Source organism: Myxocyprinus asiaticus, chromosome 9, assembly GCF_019703515.2.
Source record: "Myxocyprinus asiaticus isolate MX2 ecotype Aquarium Trade chromosome 9, UBuf_Myxa_2, whole genome shotgun sequence".
Classification (NCBI taxonomy): Eukaryota; Metazoa; Chordata; class Actinopteri; order Cypriniformes; family Catostomidae; genus Myxocyprinus; species Myxocyprinus asiaticus.
In genome coordinates this window covers 28,514,290-28,536,158 of record NC_059352.1, presented here as the reverse complement: position 1 = coordinate 28,536,158, position 21,869 = coordinate 28,514,290, and the positions used below count along the sequence as shown (strand labels likewise).

The following is a 21,869-nucleotide window of genomic DNA, read 5'->3' as shown; positions in this document are numbered from 1 at the left end:
CATTGGAGCTATGTGTTGCCACACAGTCATGTGTGTACAAGGAATACAAGAGTGGGCTGAGAACACAGCCCTGTGGGGCTCCAGTGTTGAGGGTCAGTGATGAGGAGATGTTGCTGCCTATTCTAACCACCTGGCGTCTGCTTGACAGGAAGTCCAGGATCCAGCTGCACAGCGAGCTGTTTAAGCCCAGAGCCCGGAGTTTCTCATCTAGCTTGGAGGGCACTATGGTGTTGAATGCTGAGCTGTAGTCTACAAACAGCATTCTCACATAAGTGTTCTTTTTTTCCAGGTGGGAGAGAGCAGTGTGTATTGTGGATGCAATGGCATCATCAGTGGAGCGGTTGTTGCGGTAAGCAAACTGCAATGGGTCAAGAGAGAGAGGCAGCACAGAGCAGATGTAATCTCTGATTAGTCTCTCAAAGCATTTGCTGATGATGGGGGTCAGAGCAACAGGACGCCAGTCATTTAAGCAAGTGATTTTGGATTGCTTTGGAACAGGCACAATGGTAGATGTTTTAAAGCATGTGGGGACTACAGACAAAGAGAGGGAAAGGTTGAAAATGTCTGCAAAAACACCAGCCAGCTGGTTCGCGCACACTCTGATGACGCGGCCCGGAATGCTGTCTGGGCCCGCGGCTTTGCGGATATTCACCTGTCGGAAGAATCGGGTTACATCCGCTAGAGAGACGGAGAGTGAACTAACCTCTGTAGCTTCGGCCGCGAGAGCTCTCTCCGTGAGGGTGGTGTTATTTCCCTCAAAACGAGCATAAAAAGTATTTAGCTCATCCAGGAGAGAAGCAGCGGTGTTCATGGCGGAGTTTTTAATTCCCTTTAAAGTCGGTGATGATGTTAATTCCCTGCCACATGCTTCTAGAGTTGGTGGTGTTAAACTGTCCTTCAATCTTGTTCCTGTACTGGCGTTTTGCTGTTCTGATAGTTTTTCGGAGGACATAACTTGCTTGTTAATGCTCCTCCGCTTTCCTGGAATTGAAAGCGGAGGTCCGCACATTAAGTGCTGCGCGAACATCGCTATTTATCCATGGCTTCTGGTTCGGGTAGATCCATATTGTTCTGGTCGGAACTACGTCCTCTACGCACTTTTTGATGAAACACATTACGCTCTCAGCGTAAAGCTCGATGTCGTCATCAGAGGCGGACCGGAACATCTCCCAGTCCGTGTGATCAAAATAGTCCTGTAGCGTAGAGTCTGACTGGTCCGACCAGCACTGGATCGTTCTGAGGGTGGATGCTTCCTGTTTCAGTTTCTGCCTGTAAGTGGGCAGAAGCAGAATGGAAGAGTGGTCCGATTTGCCAAATGGTGGGCGGGGGAGGGATTTGTAGCCATCCCGGAAGGGAGAGTAACAATGGTCCAAAACCCGGTCCCCTCATGTGTTGAAACTAATGCGCTGGTGGTATTTTGGTACGACTGATTAGAAAATGGCTTCATTAAAGTCCCCAGTCACAATGAACACAGCCTCAGGGTGCGCACTGCCAGTGCAGTATGCAGATGATGAACTCCAGCCTCTATTGGAGAGCACTGTCTGGTCACATACGGCGGTTCTGAAGGCAGAGATTATGCCATGTCCCTCGCAGCATCAGACATGGGCGAATGGTCCACGGAGGATGTTGCCACCCCTTTGCCCAGCGAGGGCAAGGAAAGTGCACAGGCCACTAACAGAGAGCTTCTTCACATCCTCACATGAGCGATTGAGGAGCTCAGTAGCTGGCACGTTCCTGACCGGCTCAATGCCATGAAGAGGAATCTGGAGCCCCCTGTTCTTTGCTGTTCCACGCTCCCTCCTTGCCGAAGTTCGTCAGGACCGGGATGTTATGAAAAATGTTGTTTCTGTGTGTTGTGTACAAATAAAAAATGCTTTCAAAAAGAAAAAAGCACTCTTTGCGGCTGCACGAGACACACATACATTCTCAAAGAAAAGGCTCAATTTCCCTTAACGCTTCTCATACCCCACACACTATGCACAACCGCTTCCCTATGGTGAGTGGTGCTTTATCTCCTATAGTGAGCGAACCGATGCACCCGCTGTCTCATTACATGAACTCGTGGCGAGCTCTCACGGGTGTCTCAGATTGGGTGCAAACAACTATCGAACGTTTTTATACAATCTAGTTTGCATGCCGGCCACCTCGCTTCAACGGCATTCTACTGTCCACAGTTCCGTCACGAGACACGCCTCTGTTACGGGTAGAAATACACAATCTCCTTGCAAAAATCGTGATAGAGATTGTTCCTGGATGCCATGCCAACAAAGGGTTTTACAGCCGCTATTTTCTCGTACCAAAAAAAGACGGTGGGCTTCGACCCATTTTAGATCTGAGACGATTGCAATACGCCTGCTCAAAATGTTAACTCAGAAACAGATCTTATTGCACATCTGCCCACAGGACTGGTTTGAGTCAATAGATCTAAAGGACGCGTACTTTCATTTTCAAATTGTACCGGACTGTTCTTGAGATTCACATTCATCAAAGTCCTCCCCTTCGACCTGTAATTTTGGATCCCCACACATTCATGAAATGTGTCTATGCAGCACTCGGCCCTTTGAAGATGAGCAGTGTGCGCATTCTGATTGGCTATTAATAGCCCGATCAGAGGCTCTGTTATGAAAGCACAGAGACTTCACCATTAGAACAGTCTTGGCCTCAATGCCAACTGGGCAAAAAGCACACTTTCTCCCAGCCAACAAATCTCCTTTTTGGGAATTCAATTTGACTCTGTGAGCAAAACAAAAACTGGCGCACCTCATGAGCGAGCCTGTTTTGACCATTCATCAGTGTCTGTCTCATTTTAAACTAGGGAAAGCATTTCCACTGAAGTCATTTCAGAGAATGCTGGATTTTATGACAGCAGCATCCGCCATCATACCGTAGGTCTTTTACACATCAGATCTCTCCAGTGCTGGCTCAAACATCACGTACCACGGCGCGCCTGGCGCCAAGGACACATGCCCTTGTGACTCGCCACTGTCTGGCTTCCCTAGCACCATGGACAGCTCCAACTTTTTATCAGCAGGATATTATGCAGGGTCAGGTTTTCAGGCAAAAAGTGGTGACAACGGATACATCCAACACAGACTGGGGTGTGCTGTGCGATGGACGCCCAGCTTTCGGCACCATGACAGGTGCAAAACGGGTGTGGCACATAAACTGCCAGGTCTTCTTAGCCATGAAGGATTTTCATTCCAACATAACGAATTATCACGTTCTGATCCGGTCGGACAACATGTCAGTAGTGGCGTATATAAATTGCCGGGGCGGAACTCGATCTCTAACAACGATGAGCCTGGCACAACGCCTCCTCATGTGGCGCGAGCACCATCTCCTTTCCTTTTGAGCGACATATGTCCTGGGCCGCTTGAACTGTGGAGTGGACATGCTGTTGCCCCAGGGACCGATGGCAGGGGAATGGAGACTTCATCCTCAGATGGTTCTGAGGATTTGGGAAGTATTCAAAGTGTAAATCGACCTATTCATTTACATTTATGCATTTGGCAGACGCTTTTATCCAAAGTGACTTACAGCGCCCTTATTACAGGGACAATCCCCCTGGAGCAACCTGGAGTTAAGTGCCTTGCTCAAGGACACAATGGTGGTGGCTGTGGGGATCAAACCAACAACCTTCTGCTTACCAGTTCAGTGCTTTAGTCCACTACACCACCACCACTCCATTCCCATAATACCCACCTAATCACCTCTGCGGAGACTGCCCACTGCCCTCTTTGGTACTCCATGACCCAAGCTCCACTGTGGGTGGATGCCTTGGCTCACAAGTGGCTGGCAAAATGCAAATACGCATTTCCCCCGGTACGTCTCCTTCACTCTGTCATCTGCAAAGTCAGAGAGGACAAGGAAACGGTTCTGTTGGTCGTGCCAAAATGGCCCAACCTGTCCTGGTTTCCGGAAATGATGGAGATATTGGACGGCCCTCCATGGGAAATACCGCTGAGGAAGGATCTCCTCTCTCAAGCACAGGGCACGATTTGGCAACCTACACGTGTGGCCCCTGAAAGGAGCACAGCGAACTAGCCAGAATTGGCTCAGTTGGTAATAAACACCATTTTGCAGACTAGAGCACCATCCACAAGAAGCCTCTATGCACTAAAATGGCACGTGTTTGCAGATTGGTGCTCTTCACGTGGCAAGGACCCAGTGAATTGCTCCATAGCGGAAATTCTTACATTCCTTCAAGAGCGGCTGGATGCAGGTCTTACTCCGTCAACGCTTAAGGTCTATGGAGCAGCTATCAACCAGAAGTTGGCTCCTCTATAAGCAGATATGATCTGATCATAAAGTTCCTTAACGCTTTAACCCCCCTCGCCCTGCTACAGTACCAACATGAGATTTAAATTTAGGTGCTGAGGGCGCTCACGAGCCCTCCGTTCGAACCATTGGAATCCATTGAATTGTGTGTGCTCTCTCTAAAGACCACACTTCTGTTGGCTCTGGCCTCATTTAAATGGGTGGGTGATATACAGACACTGTCAATTGATAGTTCATGTCTGGAATTTGGACCGGGGCTTTCAAAGGCCACCATCAAACCCAAAAAAGGCTATGTGCCTAAAGTGCTTTCCACGCCACACACTTTATCTCCCCCACCGTTTAATTCAAATGAGGGGCAGTTAGTGCATTAATTACGCCCTGTGCGGGCATTACACACATATGTGGAGCGCACCCGCCAGTTTAGGCTGTCAGATATGCTCTTTGTTTGTTATAGAGGATGCATAAAAGGCATGTCCGTATCTAAGCAAAGGCTCTCTCACTGGATTGTTGACGCGATCGCCCTCGCCTATAATTCACATGGCGCGAAATGCCCTATTAGTGTGAAAGTGCATTCAACTAGAGGCATGGCCTCTTCATGGGCATGGACAAACGGTGTGTCCCTGCAGGACATATGCCTTGTAGCAGGATGGTCTTCGCAAAACACATGCACGAGGTTTTATAATCTAGCTGTGGCATCCATCTCTTCGCGAGTACTCTCTGTATAGAGATCTTACTTTCCTAACACCCAGCGGGTGAGCCCAAGCTCCTTTATTACGGGTGGGTTACCTGTTATAATTTTAATACAACCGCCTGTGTAGGCTGTTATCCAAATTACTCTACCTAAAGTCACAAGCACTTCCAATAAGAATAAACCTCCCTCAAACCTCTGGTTAAGAAAGGGTTAAATTTATACTGTGTGTATTATATGACTCACATATGTCCCCAGCATAAGATTAACTTCCTGTCTGATGGTCTCCATGTGGGGTTATTCAGTATTCTATACGCTTGAAATATGTTGTGATAAGTCACCGCCCAACAGGCCCCTAACTTAATATACATATTCTTTTACAAGTGTTTATACTCTGGTGTATCTCTCGGGGTATGACATCATGTAGTGCGGCGTGATGGGACCGCAATGTCGAGTGAACTGTAATCGAAAGGGAACGTTTCCGGTTACACATGTAACCTCGGTACCCTGAGATAATGGGAACGAGACATTGCGAAAGCTGGCCGCACTACTGCTTCATAGTTTCGAGGTATGAATAATGCGCTTTTATCCTTCAGTCAGAAAATTCTGAAGAAATGGTGATTGAGTGCACGCTTATATAGGCCAACTGCATGCCTAAAGAGGCCGGGCTCAAACACCATTGCCAGTCATAGGATTGTCATTATTATACAAGGGCTTCAATTAGGTTGGGGGAGAAGGAATTCCCCAAAAGTGTTTACCACAATGTCTCGTTCCCTTCATCTCAGGGAACCGAGGTTACATGTGTAATCGGAGACATTTTAGTATACAAATACCATAGTTTAACTATAGTTTTACTATAGAAATATTGTAGACTGTAGTAACCATATTTTTGGGCGGAAAACATTTTTCTATAGGAATATTGTTTTAGGGTAACCATGTTTTGTTTTTGGCAGAAAGCATGGTTTTAATTTAGTATACTGTATCCAAATGTACATGTAGTACTATGGTGTTACTACAAATACCATGGTAACATTTTGGTTTTTATTGCCATAGTTTTAATTTTCCTGTATTATTACTATGGTTTTACTACGAATATCAATGTTAAAATATGGTTACTATAGTAAAACCATTGTAAATTTATTGAGAGGGAACGCAAAACTATTGTGAGGGCACACAAAACATATTATGAGGGCATGCAAAACTTCTTGCAAGGGCACGCAAAACTATTTCAGAAAACAATTCCTGCCCTGTTTTCTAAGAGGCTCTGCAGAGCAACATCATCACATAGCATATCAAATGTTGCTCTGGTCATTCTGAAAAGCTGAAAGTGGAAGTCATCATAACTATTGGCTTCTATTACCTCCCAGAACTGTCTCACACGCTGTCACTCCCAAACATAAGGCATCGGCATGAAGTTCGTCAGAGCTTTTTGTCACTAAAACACAAATTCGTTTTTTACATTTAATAAAACAGCCACAGCTGCTTCCCCAGTAGCTACAAATTCCATTTCTATTTTGCATTAATTTCCACGGAAGTGATGATTTTGGACTCTTTTAACACATAGGATGCAAAATTGCTTTATTCGCAATAATGTTTTACATAAATTAAATTCACAACTTGGATGGAATCTCAGCTATTGAGAATTAACGCTAAGCTGTCTGCCTTACCTTTTTTTTTTTCTCTCTCAGAGGGGTACAATAAGCAAATTAATCCAAAAAAAAAATTCACAGAGCTAATCCGTTGATTGAAAATTATGAAACACATTCACATGGCTTTGATCGTCACTCTCTCTCTGTTCCTCCACCTTTGATGATCATTTTGTCCATCACCCTCACTGCCTCACACCCTGGCATCAATCGTAGTGTGTAACTGGGTGGATTCTGCCATGAATGATGTAAATAACCCTGTAAACTATTTGACAAGAAAATCTGGTGACATTTCGGTTGGAGCTGACATGGACTTTATAAAAACTATCATGCACATTCCCCTCTAAGCGTGGCTGGCAATGCAGAATATGACGTGGGCCTTTACAAGCCTGTAAACATAGAAGCTGATAGAGACCGTACAATGGAGGGATGAAGGGGGGTGAGATCATGTGAGAAGTTTAAAAAGAACATTTGACTCGCAGCTTAACAGGTGGAGGCCCCAGGCTACAGTGCTCTGAAGCAATCGCATGTATTTCACAGGTGTTCTGGTTTGAGCCAGGTCAACGCGCTGCTCCGGGAACAACTCGAACAAGCTAACAAAGCCAATCAGGCCCTGACAGATAGCCTGCAGAAGGCACGAGAAGAGGCAGAACAGAGGGACACGCGACTCAGGAGGGATCTTGAGGTGAGAGGGAGGAGGAAGGAAGGATCTGCAGTGTATGTTTTTATCCAAATCCACAGTTTAAATCTTTCCTTAATCCGACCCAATGAAACTCAACCCTGGAACTTGTGGAATTCCGCCCTGGTGCCTGTTTTGTCAGTCTGGACACTGTCTTTGTTTTAAATCATTGTTGTGATTTTCTCAGCTGTTGTTTCCTGTGAAAACATTCCAGTCGATTGGAAAAAAAAAGAGTGAGAATTCATTGCTCTGTGCAAACATCTGGTGATATTAAAGAGCACATGTAGTTTTCAGACACATACAGTCAAGAAAAGTACACAGTACCATTTATAAAGATGTGTGTCTGCCTAAAATTTACATGTAGCCATGTGCTTGTGTGTATGCATGTATGTGCGGGTGCATTCATTATTTTTCATGTGTGCATGTGCGTTAATAATTTTTTCAATAATGGACACATCTTTTACCTGACACTGTTGGCCCCTTTATTACTGAAACTGCCGACCATATGACCATGTCACCCTGTGCCTCCCACAGATGTGTACCTCCCGAAATCACCGTGAGCAGGCCGGTGTGCGATTTCTGTGGTGTCAGGCTACCTTTCTCCAGAGCTTGTTTACCCAGACGCAGGCTTTTGCTGATAGGTAAGTGTTTCTTGCTTTTAGAACTGGCAAAATCATCCTGGTCTCATACAATCACATTACTATACCTACATTTTTGCTCGTTGTACGTATCACGGCCGTTTCCTGGTGAAATGAACACTAGAGGCGCTCCAACTATGACTTTTTTCCCCTTTCACACAAATCGTAAGTAAAATGGCAGATAATAAGTTCATAAATACTTATTTTTTCACCCTTTTCCTCACGCAATCTATGACAACTAACACATTTACTATAGCGCATGACTTGTAAGGTGAGACTTTTTAACATTTGAAGTACATAACCAACTACATTTAGAAGCTTGTTCAGGCATAATCAAGTCGCGCGGTAGCTCAAACAGTTAATTTTTTCACCGGTTTTTTTTTTAGTCATAGTTTCAGTCTTTTGATGAAAATCTCCTTTAAAATGAGTCAATATTTTGTCATGTCATATTCATTAATTTTAGTCAGTTTTGCTCTGACGAAAATGACAAAATTTTAGTCAACAAAAATTATATCTTTTAGTTGATGATGACTTTCAAAATTGACAAAAAGTGTGTGAAACTGTAAAAGACAAAACTTAATCAAATATTCAAACATTTAGAAAAAAATTATAAACATTTTCTGATGTAAACATGTATCAAACATATAAATATACATACTGTCCTTGTTGTGAACAACCTGAGCTCCTGAAATAATCATGAATAGAAGTTATCCTACTGTATTCTGAAATCTTCATGCTTTAGAGACGTATTATTTTTCTGTAAAAAGATATTATATTACGTGTAGTGTGTTTCTTACGGAAACAGCGTTGTCACAATGCAAGTTACGCAATGCAAATTATGCATGTTCTGACTAGCGCATCATTTAGTTCAAGTTTACCTGTTCATTCACTTCACTGTGCAGATTTAAGTTTTTATATTACATATATAGTGTTTTGTGGCTATAGTGATAAAACTCATGTATAAATAGGATGTGTTTGAAAGAGGTACTGTACTTACCACGTTTTGAAGCAGCTCATTATGCTGAGGTAGGGTAGTGTAGGTTAGCGTTAGGGTAGGTAGGGTAGGGAAGGGTTAGGCTTAGGTTTGTGCATGGGGGAACGTATTCTGACAGTGGAGAATGTTACCGTCAGATACTGTTCCCCCCATACAGATCTGCTGTGGGGAAACAGATCCCAATGGGGAAACAGAGTTCAACACAACACCTGTGATCAGCATGTTCAACTCATGCAGCTCAAGCGGAGAAATCCCTAACATACTGGATTAATGTATTAGATTAATCCATGTCTAATATTTTCTTCTATATACAGATTCTCAAGATGTTTCTTCTGTTTATATCTTGCACTGTTAATATCTTGCAGTATCATTTTTATCTCGTCATATTTTCATCAACAGTTTGTTTTATTAAAATCCTTTATTTATCGTCATGATGCGCCTTTTTCACTGCGTCTTCGCTATTGTAGATGAAGTCAAAAAAACCTTCGTCAACAAACAAACTGATTAACACTGAGCTCAACTGATAGATTGTTGCACTTCTGATACAAAGGACTGGAGTACAAGTCCAGCAGAGCACGTCAGTCGACACGTGAGCCAGAAGCGTCAAGAAGCACCAAAAAATTATGTGAATGCATCGGCAATCAGTTAGGTTTAAAGTTTTGGGTAGGGAGTTAAGTTTTGTAGATTTGAAACCCGATTAACCTTCAAAACCTCATTTGTTTGGGAATTCAACTAGCTTTTAGCGCCACACAATGGACATTTTTTACCTCGTAACTGCTGCGATATGTGTAACTAATCACGTAATTTCATTTTGCAAGAATGTCAAAATGAGATCAGGCTGGGTAAAATACTAATGCCAAAGAAACATGATCCCCTCCTTCCAACCCCAATGCCATTTATCCCCATTCAGGATCAAAGCATAGTGGGTCACCTGGGTCACCCCTCACCCATCCACACCACATCCTTTGGGGAAAAGTGATGGTTAGATTGCGCCTCAGATTAGCCCTGGACCATCCATCAGAGCCAAGCTTGATGAGGGCTCGGTCTGTGTAAATGCTGTGATCACTGTTGAGTAATTTGCTGTAATGTGGAATACTCAACACATGGACAGCGGAGAAAATGTTCATGACCCTTCCTTAGGCACAACACTGTTCAAAGAGTTTATTCCCAGATCGCAATATATAGCTTTATAGTTTCAGCCATCTGGCTCTCGTCAGTCGAGAGCAAAAAACATTTCCTTGGGAATGCTCTGAACCTAAGAACATACTTTTTGTAGTGTAAGGAAATGTTGCTCTTTCTCTGGTTACCCCCTGTAATCATTATTTTGTGCTTTACAGGAGTTTGTCGGACATGCGAGTAGAGTTTGCAGTGACTGGTCGCCTTCTTCATATAGCCTGTGTGAATTTGGAGGCTAGTATGAGCCAGCACAGTACCCCCACCAGCAATGAAGTATCGGCACTGGAGATTCAGGTGAGAGAGGCTATGCAGCTGTAGGCCTGCTTTGATGCAGAGAAAGTACAGCTTAGCTCTAGGTCTGTACAACATGTCTATCTGTTTACACACATGTCCCATTCATTTTTCACCCGGACAATATATAAGAAGTGTCATCATACTTGAGCAGCCGGCTATAATAAATATGTACAGTATTGCCAGCTGGGGTTAAATTATCATATTCAAAGGATTTTGCAGTGTCCAATATTTCAGCACATATCCCAAGATAACCAATGTTTTGAATTGAATTATTGATGTCCTGAACTTACATCTCCTAGATGACTCATTGCGCATTGTCCTGAGTGCTGACACACAGGGAAGGTCAGCATGGATTGCTTAATCAATCCAACTATGTAGCATGCCAAAACAAGACAAAGAAAGAGAGAGAGGGTGTCTCTTTTTGCTCAGTATGCACTACATTCTTCAATGACTTGTATAATGTGTCAGTGGTCTCTGACACTTTCTTTTGTGATCGGATCCATGGATCTGACAGAGCAAGGTTTGGGTCTTTTGATAAATAGAGTCATTGCAGCTTCTCTCTCCTTAATCTTTTCATCAGTTACAGTTTTATAATGGAGAGAGCAGAGATCATTCTCTATTTTGGTCATTGAACTTTTAGCTACACTTTATTGCAGAGGGATGAAAAGGACCATAGACAAACGAGAATCACTATAGTGTCTGATCATTTCACTGTAACCTAGGTAGTGTTACTCAAAATGGATTTCATTCTCTAATATATATATAATAATGTGTACAACCAGGGGTGTAACTACCAATTAACAAGGATGTATGCAATGTCAAAGTTAGCACCCCTTAAATATGGTGCCCCCTTAAATGTTTCTCCATCCTCTTTTGGGATGATTTGTTGCTTATGTGCTGCATATGTGCAAATATTCTAATATCTGAGTATAATAGGTCTCAGATAGTAATTTTAATCATACTTCAAAGCAGTGCTTTTTCAAGCAGATAACTTCCAGAATACAGCAGACGACGGTTCATTTGGAATAAGGTTGTGAATTTCTCAGAATAACATTTAATGAGAGTGCTTTTCTTGCTCAAGATGCATAACCTGATATGTGCAAATATCTATGCAGAATTCTGGAATTGGGGGAAATGGTGAAGCATCTCCGAGCACAGAACAGTGAAAAAGAAGGCAATGTGACAGAATTGCAGGGCAAATTGGACAGGATGGTAAGGCCACACAATGAGTAATGCAATGATATGATCGAATCATGGTGTAACATCATTATGTTTTTTTTTTTGTTTGTTTTTTTTTCTGGATGAAGTTGTCTTGTCTGATATGTGTCATGGCTGTTAAAGAAGCTGTCCATTGACCTGAATACTTTCCTGCACAGGAAATAAGTTGGTCTGAAGGTAGAACCGAGAGGGATACCTTACGCAGCGAGATCAGCAGTCTGCAACAGATACTCGACAACATTAATCAGGTTTAATGAACTTGTTAATTATATTTTGGATCAGATTTACTAAATATCTTAAGGCTCTTGACATCCGTGATGTGAAATTGGAATCACATCTACATTTCTTTCCATCATATATTTTTATGTGGCTGGAATGACAATAAACTACTTGACTATTGAACATTTTAGAGTATTTGTTAATAAAATGCCATTGACCACTCTTACTCATTATCTCTCCTCTGTTAGGTGGTTTGGGGAGAGGGTAGTTCAGAGTCAACAAAAGATGAGCAGGCTCCTTCATCTGTTTTTGCAGTATCTATTTCCTCTTCGCAACGAGACAGTATTCTGACAGCTGTGCAGAGAGTCTTTTTACAACGACGGGCAGAGATTCAGGTTAGCAACAAGCCTCCTGAACACCATCCTGATATGACACATAGTTAGCTTTTCTAAATAAGGTTAAATAACATGCATAATACTTATAAATGGAGGACCTGCAAGCACGTCTGGAGGCTTCACTGGAACAGGTTGCCACCTTGCGAGATAAGCTGCATGTGGGAGATGATGAACGCCGAAACCTGGAACAGAGAATTCGGGAACTGGAACAGGAGAACCAGCAGTTGGAGAGAGCTGAGGAGGACAGCAGAGATGCCCAGAGATACCGCACCTCACTAGGCTTAGTCACCAGGTCGAGTTTGGTACTTCATCAACCAGTGACTTCAATAAGAGACGTACTGTAATTGTTTAATGATATCAGTCGAAAAAGAGATTTAGAAGACTGCACATAAATCTGATTTCTCTAATTTGATAGTTAGGACTGATCACACAGTGATTTTGTAAGTGATCAAATCTGATCCATTTGTTCAGACAGCGTAGTGAATTTCCAGTGTATTTATATCTGTAGCTGTGGTAATGGTAAGTGTGTCACCACGATGCCAAGAGACATCATATGAGAGTAGCTGTCAGTGTATAAAGAATTGAAATAATAGTAGAACATTTTTCATGTCTATCATGAAAGAACACAGTCATTACTGTATTTACACATTTATGTATATGCTGTGTCCAAAACAACTGACTCGTTCACTCAATCATTGTTCACTACAAAGTTAATGTCATATGTTTGTTATAATATACATTTTAGTAGGAACACTATGGTCCAACATGGTCTTCTGATGTTGTAGCCCATCCACCTCAAGGTTTGACGTGTTGTGCATTCTGAGAGGCTATTCTGCTCACTACAATTGTACAGAGGGGTTATCTGAATTACCGTAGCCTTTCTATCAGCTCGAACCAGTCTAGCCATTCTCTCATCAACAAGGCATTTCTATTCGCAGAACTGTCACTCACTGGATGTTTTTTGTTTTTGGCACCATTCTGAGTAGACTCTAGAGACTGTTGTGCATGAAAATACCAGGATATCAGCAGGTACAGAAATACTCAAACCTGCCTGTCTGGCACCAACAATCATGCCACAGTCTAAATAACTGAGATCACATTTTTTCCCCATTCTGATGGTTGATGTGAACATTAACTGAAGCTCCTGACCCGTATCTGCATGATTTTATGCATTGCACTGCTGCCACACGATTGGCTGATAAGATAAATGCATGAATAAATAAGTGTACAGGTGTTCCTAATAAAGTGTTCAGTGAGTGTCTATTGATAGTATATATAAAATACAGTGCATCCGGAAAGTAATCACAGCGCTTCACTTTTTCCACATTTTGTTATGTTACAGCCTTATTCCAAAATGGATTAAATTCATTATTTTCCTCAAAATTCTACAAACAATACCCCATAATGACAACGTGGAAGAAGTTTGTTTGAAATCTTTGCAAATTTATTAAAATAAAAAACGAAAAAAATTGTGCATGGAACTACTTTCTTACATCATGGATCAGGATCTGCCATTGGTACAGTTGAAGTCAGAAGTTTACATATACCTTAGCCAAATACATTTAAACTCCATTTCACAATTCCTTACATATAATCGTAGGAAACATTCCCTGTCTTATGTCAGTTAGGATCACTAATTTATTTTAAGAATGTGAAATGTCAGAATAATTGTAAAGAGAATGATTTATTTCAGCTTTATTTCTTTCATCACATTCCCAGTGGTCAGAAGTTTACATACACTTTGTTAGTATTTGGTAGCATTGCCTTTAAATTGTTTAACCTAGGTCAAATATCTTGGGTAGCCTTCCACAAGCTTCTAACAATAAGTTGCTGGAATTTTGGCCCATTCCTCCAGACAGAACTGGTGTAACTGGGTCAGGTTTGTAGGCCTCCTTGCTCGCACATGCTTTTTCAGTTCTGCCCACAAATTTTCTGTCAGACTGTGGTCAGGGCTTTGTGATGGCCACACCAATACCTTGACTTTGTTGTCCTTAAGCCATTTTGCCAAAACTTTGGAGGTATGCTTGGGGTCATTGTCCATTTGGAAGTCCCATTTTTGACTGAGCTTTAACTTCCTGGCTGATGTCTTGAGATGTTGCTTCAATATATCCACATAATATTCCTTCCTCATGATGCCATCTATTTTGTGAAGTGCACCAGTCCCTCCTGTAGCAAAGCACCCCCACAACATGATGCTGCCACCCCCATGCTTCAGGGTTGGGATGGTGTTCTTCGGCTTGCAAGCCTCACCCTTTTACCTCCAAACATAACGATGGTCATTATGGCCAAACAGTTAAATGTTAGTTTCATCAGACAAGAGGACATTTCTCCAAAAAGTAAGATCTTTGTCCCCATGTGCACTTGCAAACTGTAGTCTGGTTGCTTCTTCCTTGCTGAGCAGCCTTTCAGGTTATTTCGATATAGGTCTTGTTTTACTGTGGATATAGATACTTGTCTACCTGCTTCCTCCAACATCTTCGCAAGGTACTTTGCTGTTGTTCTGGGATTGATTTGCACTTTTCGCACCAAACTACGTTCATTTCTAGGAGACAGAATGTGTCTCCTTCCTGAGTGGTATGATGACTGCATGGTCAGATGGTGTTTATACTTGCGCACTATTGTTTGTACAGATGAACGTGGTACATTCAGGCATTTGGAAATTGCTCCCAAGGATGAACCAGACTTGTGGAGGTCCACAATTTCTTTTCTGAGGTCTTGGCTGATTTCTTTTGATGTCAAGCAAAGAGGCACTGAGTTTGAAGGTAGGCCTTAAAATACATCCACAGGTACACCTCCAGCTGACTCCAATTAGCCTATCAGAAGCTAATTGGCTTATTATCTAAAGGCTTGACATCATTTTCTGGAATTTTCCTAGCTTCTTAAAGGCACAGTTAACTTAGTGTATGTAAACTTCTGACCCACTGGAATTGTGATTATAGACAATTAAAAGTGAAAATCTGTCTGTAAACAATTTTTGGAAAAATTACTCATGTCATGCACAAAGTAGATGTTCTAAACGACTTGCCAAAACTATAGTTTGCTAATATTAAATCTGTGGAGTGGTTAAAAAATGACTTTTATTGACATTAACCTAAGTGTATATAAACTTCTGACTTCAGCTGTAGTTCAAAAGATGCCACAATCCTCTGTTACTAATTCGAAAACGTCACTTTAGAACTAGTAACTGCAGCATGGGCTGTTTCTAACAAGTTATTGGAGAAACAAGGATATGTGTGTGTGTGTGTGTGTGTGTGTTTTTGTGTGTTTGTTTGTTTGAGAGAGAGAAAGGGAGAGAGAGAGAGCGATTGAGCAATTACTTGTGTCTGTTGCACCTCCCAAGCAGAGATAAACAGTAAAGCTATAGCTGTTTAACTCTATTCCTCATCATTTGTGTTAGTCAGCTTGCTGAAGATAATTTTCTCTGTGTAAAAAAATATCTGTCCAAGTGTGGTCTTCCCTGAGTATTTTGTGGTAGCTAGTTCGTTTCTATCCTCCTCCATGTTGAATGGTGTTTACATCTGAATTCTACTCCCAATGCGGAAACTCCGGTATGAAAGCACCTTGAGCATGCGTGATTACTTTGTCTGTTGTGTCTCTCAGCTGTGATAAACTGTGATAAGCTGAAGCTGTATTTCCCAGTTGTAGTCTAGTAGTAATCCCGAGCGATCATGGAGTGAGAAGCAATTGCTGATGACTTCAAAGAAACCGCTCACTGACTGGCAGCACTGACTGAAATGAATGTCAGTTCAACTCGCTAATAACACACAAAAATGGTCTTTTGTCACCACCTGCTGGCTAAAATCTTTAATGTCACAGGGAAAAATGAAAAGACACTTATCTAGCTTTTTACACATCTGCGCTGCTCTTACACTTTTGTTTAGAATGCCGCGAACAAATGAAAGAGTGAAGTGTTTGACTACTGCTGTTCTGAGACATCAGCACTCAAGGAACGTCTCTCGTCCAATCAGATTCGGGGACCAGAACTAACTGTTGTATATAATGTCATATAGTTTATTATATGAGGTAAAAATTAGTGAAAATTAGTGTATTTAAACACTATATGTGTTGTGTCTTAAATGATGAAAAAAACAAAAAAACATCTTGACATCCAATCTAAGAGTTCAGACTGAGAAGCATTGTAAGAAAATTTCATTTTAATCTGATTTCAAACCATTTTAATCAGATTTTAAATCTGATTTGTAAAGATTTCAATTGTTTTTAACTCTTCAGATTACAAACAACAAAACCGATTTGAGTCAGTTTAAAAAAGAAATATGCTGACTGTCTGAACAAAGCCTTTGTGTTTTGTGCTGTGACATGTGCAGATGCAAAAAGTGTTTCTAACTGAACATTTTTACCCTCTTCTTGAATTTACATTTATACATTTACATTGATTAATTTAGCAGACGCTTTTATCCAAAGCGACTTACAAATCTTCTCTCATCAGCCAGTCTATGACAATGTATTTTTCTAAAGCTAGCAACATCCGATGTGCACGCTCTCTCTCTCTCTCTCTCTCTCTCTCTCTCTCTCTCTCTCTCTCTCTCGCTCTCTTTCTCTTTCTCTTCTCTTCTCTTCCTAGTGAAAAAGGAGAGCTAGAGAGGCAACTCTCAGCCCTACAGCAGCAGTTGGAGTGTGTACAAGCAGAGCAGGAAGGCATGAGAAGTTCCTCTCTGGATGTTCAGAGACAGAGAGACCTCCTCAGGCAGCAGAGGGAGGACCTGGAGAGACAGCTGGCTCGAGAACGTTCTGAATCTGATGGGGGTACGGTATTGCGAAACCTCAAACTCCTGGACCTCCTTCTCGCCCTTGTTTGTTTCCCTGTCCTATTGTTTACAGTCAGTATCACTAGCACATGTTGTCCTTAAAGTAGCCTTGAACTAAACCAAAATAATATTGTTTAAAAAATCCATTAAACATGGAGATGCATAATGCAGTTACTTTACTGTTCAAAGGTAACAAGCCTGATCATGATGTGTGCGCATGTGCTGTGAGACGATGTGACCTTTAACCTCAAGTCTTCTTTTCTGCCCAGATGAAGAAAAACAACTATTTGAGGAGTGTGTTTACAGAAACATGTCTTCTTGTTTATGTTTGTGTGTACATGAGAATGTGTATATACCTATGTGTTTAGATTAATTTCATGTTTTGTTTGTGTGCACAGTTTTGTCATGAGGCTGGTTTGCTTGCTGTTTTCCCATAGTTTGCTTTAGTTTTCATGTTGATTCTTGTTGTTTGTGCTGGCTTTGTTTTGTGCTGCTTTGCCTATATCACAGATAAAAAAGTATGCATTAATGTGTGCATGTTTGTGTGCATTTTGTACAGACGACAAACTCTAGAGCAGCTAGAGGTGAGATAGATTCTATCCCCTAACCCTCACAAAAAACTTTCTGCATTTAAAAAAAAAAAAAAAAAAATTCTCCCCAATTTGGAATGCCCAATTCCCAATGCGCTCTAAGTCCTCGTGCTGGTGTAGTGACTTGCCTCAATCCGGGTGGTGGAGGACGAATCTCAATTGCCCATCAACCAGGGCATCTTATCACGTGGCATGTTGAGTGTGTTACTGCGGAGACATAGTGCGTGTGGAGGCTTCACGCTATTCTCTGCAGCATCCATGCACAACTCACCACGTGCTCCAACGAGAGCAAACCACATTATAGCGACCACAAGGAGGTTACCACATGTGAGTCTACCCTCCCTAGCAACTGGGCCAATTTGGCTGCTTAGAAGAACTGGATGGAGTCACTCAGCACGCCCTGGATTCGAACTCGCGACTCCAGGGATGATAGTCAGTGTCTTTACTTGCTGAGCTTCCCAGCATTTTTACATTTTCAAAAAAACATCATTTAGTATGTTTTTTTATAAGCGATTTGAATTATGGGGACACTAGAAATGTCCTCATAAACCACATTTATAGCATAATACCCTTGTAATTACCAGTTTGTAACGTAAAAAAATGTCCTCGTAAACCATCCAAACCCACACACACACACACAATGTCTGAGATGTAAAACAGTGCATATAGGCAAACCGGACTGCTGATATTATTTGTTCATTTGTTTTTTACAGCTATAAAAACTAAATAAATAAAACAAAAAAGTACAGCAGACATAACACCAGACATTCACATGTTTACTATATTATATACAGTATTTTTGTTATGACAACAAATCAAAAATTAAAATAAAATTTTTACCGGCTGTGCAATGACATGTGCAAAAATAATTCACTCCAGGGAGCACTGCAGAGGAATTTAGACTCTAATCATTAAAAACAACCTTATCAAAGGGGATAGCAGGCACAACAATGCTGCTACAACATGGGTCGCCATCTTGATTGTTTTGGGTTGAATGGATCACGACAGTGTCACATGACAACAAATACGTCATCATTTTTAAATATCTCTGTTTTCCCTGTCCAAGCTACAACATGATGGCAGCGTATTCAAATTTATTTGCTTGGGAGAGCATTTTCATAAAGCTCAGTTTTCTCTGGACAAAAACACCATCTCAGTGTGGACGGAAGGCCAAAATGTGGTGAAATGAATGCATTTTCAAATGAAAATTTATTAGTGTGGATGTGGCCTTACTCACTCAATGATTCACTTGTTTATCCACTCATTCACTCACAACTTCATTCTATCACACTCATTTAATCATTCACACATTCTCTCGAACCACTCACTCATTTATGCACATTTTACCTCACTTGTTTACTCCCCTCACTTAATAATTCATTCATTCACTCACTCACTCATTCCTTCATGATTTCTCCCTCCCTCTCTGCCTCATATTTCATTCATTCACTCACTCAATCACCCATGGCACCTATCTAAGTCTGTATACAGTAAATACGCTTTGACTGTGAATTACAACCAGTCATAAAACATGTTTATTCAGATTTTTTTGCATTATTTATCCACTAAATAAATACAGAAGGTTTTTTTCCTGTCAAAAGTCCAACTCAGTTGCTGAATTACTGGAAACTCAGTTTACGCTTTGACCATGAGTGAGTTATGTAGCTCTGCTTGTTTTTAGTGGTTCATATTTGCCATGCAAAAGTGCCTATGTAAGATTTTTCACCTCTTGCTCTGCCTGTAACTAACAGCTTTTCCACACATCCACAGTTCTGCCACAGGTCATTTTGGAGACAAAATGTAACTGTTAAACTCCAGTGCTCTTAACAAACATATTTTATCCAGACCACTGATTACAAAATAAATGGCAGTTTCGTGAACTCGGTAGCTAATCATTGTATGTAGCCAGACTCCCCACTGATTTTTGTACTGCCTCCCTGTAGGCAGAGGCCCTGAATGCTGAACAAGAACTGGCGCTCACCAAGCTACGAAGTGAAGGTGCAGGGCTACAGGACTCCCTAGCCAAGATGGGAGCCCTGAGTGAGGGGTTGGCTAAAGATAAGGTCAAACTGAACTGTCTTCTCCTACAGGTCAGGGTCATGGAAATGGATTGTGCATGGTGTTTATACTCTTTATATACTTTTGTATTTAATTTTGTATGTATTCATTTGAGTTAACGGTTAATTAGTTTATTGCAGGGTACCTTTTAAAGACACTTTGAAAAAAACTGTTGGTTGTATCTGCACTCTTAAATTTGTTTTGCATTCTTGTTGGAGTATGAAATATCGGTCTGGTATTACAGTCATCATTTTAATTAATCATAGAGAAATTGTGCTTGACCTATGGACCTTATTTAGAGTAGCATCGTTTAATTTTAGATGGGAATGAAAATGAGGCTGTGAGGGGTAGAAATACAGAATGTTCAATGGGCTGTTCTGTTGTTCAAATTGGTGTTGATTGTTCAGATGACAAAACATTGAAAATACATCTTTCCAAAAAGTTTTCAACAGAGAAAGACACTGGAAAATTAGATGTGATTTAGGACCTTTATATGACTGCATGCCAACATACAAACTGTAAGTCAATCCTCACAGCCTTTTTATCTGTGTAAAATTCAATATGGCGTCTACCTGGACTAAGGTCTATTGTGGAGTGCCATTTGAAACAACTGAAAATTATATTAAGGATTTGAGACACTAATGGTTAAAGGTGCACTCAGTAAATTTAGCTTTTAAATTGTGCTGACAATCTAGCATCAAAGATGCTGCATCATGCAAACATGGAAGTTCTCAGTTATCGATGTCATTATAGAAATATGCTATTTGCCGTCAACTATGAAAATATTCTGCGAGTGAAAGCATTCAAATGCAGAGGATTGTCGAGATAAAGTGAGTAATATTCAGTTGGTCATACGATCTTAACATGATGCCGTTCATGAATATGAGCCCAGCACTAGGATGTAGAAAAGGCCGCCTTTTCTCTTTGGGCATTTTCTTCAATTTCTTCTTGGTTCGTTTGCTTTCACAAGGCAGCATTTCAAAATGGTCCAAAACTGTGTCAATAAGGGTGCTTTCTCACTAGCACTTTTGGTGCGCACCCGAGTTGAATGACGTCAAAGTTCGGTTATTTTGGGTGGCGTGAACACTGTTTTCCGAACTCGGGTGCACACCCACGAACCGCATCTGAGTCCACTTGAAAAGGTGGTCTGGGGTACGGTTCATGTGAACTCCAGTGCAGTTCGTTGCTAATATAAACGCAATCGTACCAAATCGCGGAAGTGAACCCTTATTGTTGACATTTAATTCGCATCTTTGCAGGCTCCCGATCGCAATTATTATGGTTTAATGAATTTCTCATACCAGCTTGTGTCCAGATAAATCACCTTCAAAGAGCAGCTCACTTTCTTCACTCTTGCAGCGCATCCGCAGGCTCGCAGCAGACAAACGCTAATATTCTTCACGTCATTGCACATTCAATGCATCTGTGGCAGACCAAACATAATTGTCTTTTTGTGCATGTAAAGTTTTGGTTGTAAATCCAAAGAGATGAATACTTAAATAACACAGCAAAGCTGATGTCTTCTTGAGTTGTTGCTTAGTTACAGTAGTAAACAGCTACCGCTTGTACTCACATTGATGAAGTTATTGGACCGTGGTTCGGACCCAAAAAATATTATGTGAACGGGAGTCGGCTAAGACGGCGGGCTGAGCACATGTGCTTTTACCGAGCTTCCTAGTTAATCTCCCAATTTTGATTTGAAAGTTACAAAATTCTCATTTACACCTACCCAAAGTCTTATTTAGACATTGCGTGATTGTTTTTGTCCTCAAAATGCGGAAGTCTACTCAGCAAACGATTCACCCCAAGATTATTATTCCTCTGGCTCATCACATGGCCCCAGCCTCAGTTTAAGACGTCCCAGAGATAAAGTAAAGGCTGATTTAACAGAGACGTCGTGACTCGTCTCATTTCACTAGTACTAAGTCAAATACTTAGAAAGAATTAAGCAACTCTGCTACAAACCATTACTTCACTGACTGTTCGTTTTGATTCACAAGATGAAAAATTAGAAGAAATGGCAAATCAAATGGAAAGGAATAGTATCATGATAGGAGAGATTTCCAAGGCTGTTGAGTTCAATTCCGCTGAAATTAAAGAGTGCTAAGAAAAATGCCTAGAAACAAGCAAATCGTTCATGGGTTTAACCACATCACACAAAGAGCTGGAGAACAGAACATCTGATCTTTAGCGGTATAAAATGGTATCTCTGGATCAACGGCATGAAGGA

General features: G+C 41.3%; 1 pseudogene; it reads left to right on the top strand.

Moving 5' to 3' along the window:
• LOC127446495 (rootletin-like) overlaps positions 1–21,869 on the top strand; it is a 93,530-nt pseudogene that overhangs the window by 27,995 nt on the left and 43,666 nt on the right.